The sequence below is a fragment of the Cannabis sativa genome, chromosome 8 (assembly GCF_029168945.1).
Source record: "Cannabis sativa cultivar Pink pepper isolate KNU-18-1 chromosome 8, ASM2916894v1, whole genome shotgun sequence".
NCBI lineage: Eukaryota > Viridiplantae > Streptophyta > Magnoliopsida > Rosales > Cannabaceae > Cannabis > Cannabis sativa.
Window position 1 is genome coordinate 26,561,665 of NC_083608.1, and position 5,797 is coordinate 26,567,461.

General features: G+C 39.8%; 1 long non-coding RNA gene across 1 annotated transcript; it reads left to right on the top strand.

Moving 5' to 3' along the window:
• The first annotated feature begins 4,719 nt into the window (after window positions 1-4,719).
• On the top strand, window positions 4,720-5,433 carry LOC115694789 (uncharacterized). The gene is made up of 2 exons (XR_009683959.1): window positions 4,720-4,893; window positions 5,291-5,433. It is a non-coding gene; the product is annotated as an uncharacterized LOC115694789 (long non-coding RNA).
• Window positions 5,434-5,797: the final 364 nt, after the last annotated feature.

Consider the following 5,797-nt stretch of genomic DNA (forward strand, 5'->3'; position numbering starts at 1 on the left):
AGTTTGGATTTGAGATACAGAAAACGATCCTTAGACAAAGGTTTAGTGAGCATATCAGCTACTTGATCACGGCTAGGAACATATCGAACTGAAAGTTGTTTGTCTAAGATTTGATCACGAACAAAATGTAAGTCTATCTCAATGTGCTTGGAGCGAGCATGAAAAACTGGATTGGCTGCCAAAGCAGAAGCACTTTGATTATCCACCCATATGATAGGAGAAGCATGCAATGAAACTTGCAACTCTGTAAGCAATGACACAATCCATTTTAATTCGGCAGCAGTATTAGCCAAGGCACGAAACTCACTCTCAGTGCTTGATCGGGCCACCACATTTTGTTTCTTAGCTGACCAACTAATAAGATTGCCTCCTAAATAAACCACATAACCACCAGTGGACTTTCGATCATCCACACAGCTAGCCCAGTCAGCATCGGAGTAGCTTTCAAGAGTCATTGTTGCTGCTGGTTTGAGAAATAAGCCGTCAGAAATGGTGCCTTTAAGATATCTCAGCAGTCTTTTGCAAGCCTCCCAATGAGCCACAGTGGGAGCTTTCAAAAATTGGCTTAATTTGTTGATGACAAAGGCGACATCAGGCCTGGTTAACGTGAGATACTGAAGCGCACCTATGGTGCTTCTATACAAAGTAGGTTCATCAAACAACTCACTGTCATGTAATGACAGTTTAGTGGTGGTACTAATGGGATTAGAGCAGGCCTTAGCTCCTTCCATGTGTAACCGTACCAGCAAGTCAGCAATGTACTTTGATTGAGAAAGAAACATTCCCTTAGAATCTCTGAAAATCTCGACCCCAAGAAAATAGTGAACATGTCCAAGATTTTTGAGAGAAAATTCAGTGTTGAGATCACTGATTAGCTGCGAGATGAGTTGCTGGTTTGGTCCTGTGACCAAGATATCATCAACGTAGACCAGAAAAATGATGAGTGAGGAACCCGATCCATGAACAAAAAGAGAAGTGTCAGACTTAGAAGCTTTGAAACCTTTCTGCAATAAGCTGATTCTAAGTGTGTCATTCCAAGCTCGAGGAGCTTGTTTGAGGCCATAAAGAGCCTTGTGTAGGAGGCAGACATGATCGGGTTTTTCTTGGTCAATAAAGCCTTGTGGTTGAGTCATGAAGACAGTTTCAGTTAACACTCCATTAAGGAATGCATTATTGACATCAAGCTGAGTTACAGCCCAGTTGGAAGTCACAGCCAAGGATAGAACAGTACGAACTGTAACTGGCTTCACAACAGGAGAGAAGGTCTCCTCATAATCAATCCCTGGAGCTTGTAGATACCCTCTGGCAACTAATCGAGATTTGAATCTATCCAATGAACCATCAGCATTCAATTTAATTCTATGTACCCACTTGTTATCAATGATATGCATATCGGATGTTCTGGGAACTAAGGTCCATGTACCGGCCTTTTTGAGTGCATGAAACTCAGTTTGCATGGATTGTAACCATCTGGGATCTTTGAGAGCAGCCTGTAAAGATTTCGGTTCAGATGGCAGCAAGGATTCAGGTAGTGGATGTTTGGTGGCTAAGTAGGCTTTGGGTTTAACAATACCACTCTTGGACCTTGTAACCATGGGATGAGTGTTTGTAGTATCACTAGGTGCTGAAGCAATGGTAGATTGTAAGGGTTGGTGTGCTATGGCAGTAATGATTTCTGGCATGACAGTAGGAAGTGTGTTTGGTTCAGCAATAGAGATGTTTGGTTCTGGTATACTGGGCAGATTTGTTGCTGAATTTTGTGGGATATCGGGCAGAGGTGTTGGGGAATTTTCTGGTATACTGGGTAATGTAGTTGCTGGTATAGGGATAAAAGGTTGGGAATTTCTGGTATACTGGGTAATGTAGTTGCTGGTAATGTAGTTGCTGGTATAGTGTTTGTAGTTGCTGGTGCCATAGCCTCAGGAACAATGGGAGAAAACACAGCAGAACCAGCATTAGAGCAAGAATTAGTAAAAAAACTTGCAGTAGGAGGAAAAGTTGCAGGAGTTACCTCTGTGATGTTGCTGATGGGAGACATGCCAGGATATAGAAGCTCATTAAAAATGACATTTCGGGCTATGAATATTCTCCCATGCTTGTTTTCACACAAATAGCCTTTATGAATTGGAGAGTACCCCAGAAATAAACATTGGTCAGACCTGAAATCTAACTTGTGAGAATTGTAAGGTCTCAAATGTGGCCAACAAGCACAACCAAAGGGTTTGAGGATAGAGTAGTCAGGTTTGGTGTTAAACAAACACTCATATGGACTTAAATTGTCAAGAACAGGTGTGGGTAACCTGTTGATAGTGAATGTAGCACATTGGAAGGCATGCCACCAATATGAGAGATCTAAGTTGGCCTGTGCAAGCAAGGTAAGTCCTGTTTCAGTAATGTGTCGATGCTTTCGTTCAGCACGACCATTCTGTTGGTGAGTGTGAGGACAAGGATGGGAAAATAAAATGCCTTGATCAGCGAGGAATCTAGCAAAAGGCTTGTACTCACCACCACCATCAGCTTGAACACTCTTAATTGGTAACCCAAATTGTTTTTCCACCATACTTTTAAATTGAATGAAACTGTCAAAGGCTTGGGATTTCATTGTGAGAGGATAAATCCATGTAAAACGACTAAAGTCGTCTAAGAAGTGAATGTAATATCGAAATCCATCTTTGGATGGTTCATGTGAGGGGCCCCATAAATCGGTGTGGATGAGTTGTAAGGGCTGAGTGGCTCTTTTTGAAGATGAGGGGAAAGGAAGTCTATGGCTTTTGCCTTTTTGACATGCATTACAAAATTGAAATTGCTTAAGAGTACCACTGTGTGATAGAGAAGGCAAGAGTTTTTGCAATGTAGATAATGCAGGGTGCCCTAATTTGCAATGCCAAAGATTTACATCAGATGGTGTGGAGACATGAAAAACAGAATGCTCAGTAGAAAGAGATGTACTTTTATTAGTTGAATCAAGATTACAGTAATTGTGTGTAAAATCACACTGTTGAATACAAGTACATTTATTCTGGGAACTGAACATAGGTGATTCGATTGCAGAAGTGGCCAAATGACACTGCAGCACAGATTTGGAAGAAGTAGAAGAATCACCAAGAAGATAAAGTCCATCCCTAGCTTTCCCTTTGAGTAACACAGCCCCGGTTGTCTTGTCCTTAACAAAACACCAGTTTTTATGAAATTCAACAAAAACATCATTATCTTGAGTGAGTTTGGAAACACTTACAAGATTTTTGGTAATGGAAGGGACAGTCAAGACAGCATTCATATGTAAAGGACAAGATTTATTGGAAGATGGAACTGAAACAGAACCAGTATGGGAGATTAATAATTTCTTACCATCTCCAATTGCTAGAGCATCAGGACCAGTGAAGGGTTTTGAGTCATCAAGATTTTTGGGATCAAAGGTAACATGAGTGGTGGCTCCAGAGTCAATATACCAGGAACTATCATCTCCAAAGTCTTGAATCATGGTTGTGTGATATGCCTGAGGATCACAATCAAGATCAAGTTCAGTAAGATATGCACGATTAGCATTGTTACCTGGTTTTGGTGTTGTCCAGTGCTTGTCAAATCGGTAGTGACACACAGCAGCCGTGTGTCCGATCTTCAAGCAGACTTGACAAACAACTCTTTGAGGTGGAAATCTTGAAAAACCTCGACCACGACCTGTAGAAGGAGCAGATGATGGTGCAGAGTTGTTGTTGACAAAAGATCGAACACTTGATGATCGATTATTGCCGAGAGCCATATTAGCTTGCAATTTGACATTAATGTCATTCATGGCCAAATGGTGTTCAAGGCGGCTTTCATGGGACAAAAGTAAGGCCTGGACTTCTTCAATGGTCAGAGTCGCTTCGGGAGGTGATGCCAGACACAACGGAATCAAATTCGGGGCCAAGACCGTTGAGAACTTGAAGAACCAAGTCTTGATCATCAACTGGAGAACCTGCGATAGCCAGTGAATCTGCAATACTCTGAACTTTATCAACAAATTCAGAGATTGACAAATTGCCTTTGTGAACATGAGAGAATTGACCCTTGAGCTGGAGTCTTCGAGCGCGAGTCTGTGAGGCAAATTTTTGTTCAAGAGCGCGCCAGACCGCGTAGGAGCTATCGTAATTGGCAACAGAAGCAAGAACATTTTCAGACATGGAGGATCGCAACCAAGAAAGAAGTAGTTGATCTTTGCGTCGCCATTGATGAAATTCTGGATTTGGGGAACCATTGAGCAGAGTAGCAGGAGGAGGTACGCCAGTGAACAAGATCTCATCGAGATCATGTCCAATCACCGTGGGAATGACCTGAGACTTCCAAGAAAGGAAGTTTACACGATCAAGCTTGACCGTAAGTGAAGAAGACAAAGAACTGGAGAAAGGATTCCAAGATCCTGGTGCAGCGGTTTGTATGGCAGATGCCGGAGGAGCTCGAGTTGCAGGGTTGGGGGCAGGGGCCTGAGGATCTGTGGTTGACGAAGACATAGTCTAAAGTCAAGGCAACTGATACCATGTAGAATAGAGAGAAGCAGAGAGGAAAAACAAATGAAAGAGCTCAATCTCTTATTATGAACATGTACCAGTATTTATACAGAAGAGGAAAAGAAATAACAAACATTACAACTGAAAGGAAATGGCTAAAACAGAATTAACTAATTACTAACCACAGTAACAGTAAACTAACTATGATTAGTGAACTATGTTAACATCTCTCGTCTGATTTTAGGGTTTCTTTCCGTAAAATCAAAACGTATTATGTTTCTCTCATCATCAGTTTATTGTCTTCCTCTCACGAACCCGGAACCACTGCACTCCACCTCTCCCACCGGGCGACCGGCCGCCAGTCTCACTGCATCGCCATTTCAGTTCAGATTTTTCTTCTTTTCAGGTACGTATTCTTTTTTTCGCATATCTAATGTCGGGTAGTTTCTGGAATCAAAGGGTAAGCTTTTCTGCCCATTTTTTTTTATCAAGGTTATTCTTCTTGGTTTTCTTCAAAATGTGTTCGTTGTTTCTCCTTTAGCTCATGTCATGTGCTGTCTTTGAACTTTGAAATACAATTAACTTTGTCTTTGAATTAGTCGATTTATTTATCTATTTCCAGTTTAATTTTTCAGTCATTGTTTAACAACTCATTTTACCATATTCGATCAGTATATTATCTTCTCCTATTGGAATCATCTTCTTGGACACACCTTATTTTCCTTATTATTCTCTATTCTATTTTAGGAAGGTTTCTCTGTTTTCATTCTTGTTCTTATTATTTGGGTTTCTATTTTGTCTAGGTGTTTGCATCATTGGATTCTACCTGCTTGATCAAATTGATTTTTTTTTTTTCGCTTTTCAAGGTAGGAGTTTTCTTTTTCTTTGTATTGTTTGCAACTTTGTTTTGTGTGGCTATACAAAAATTAATAATTTCATTGTGTTACGTATGGGTTTTGATTTGTGTTTCCATAAAAATGATAGTGTTTGGATATTTTTGTATAATTAACTTGTTTTCTTGTTGATCTTTTAGTTATATACACGAGTTGATTCTTTTATCATAATGATTCGGAAAACAGAAAAGTTGTTTTAAGATAAATTTTTTATTAATTGTAGGCTTATTTTATGACCAAACAGCATTATCATTTTAGTTTTATTTATTTTTTCAAGAATGTTGTCGATCTACAGTATTTCATTGTGAATTTAGTTTGTGTTATGTCTATTTTTATATTGAGTAATGGGTTATAGGAAGCAAAAGATGGATAAAAATTGGATGTATCTACAAGATAGGCAGAGTAAAGAATATGTTG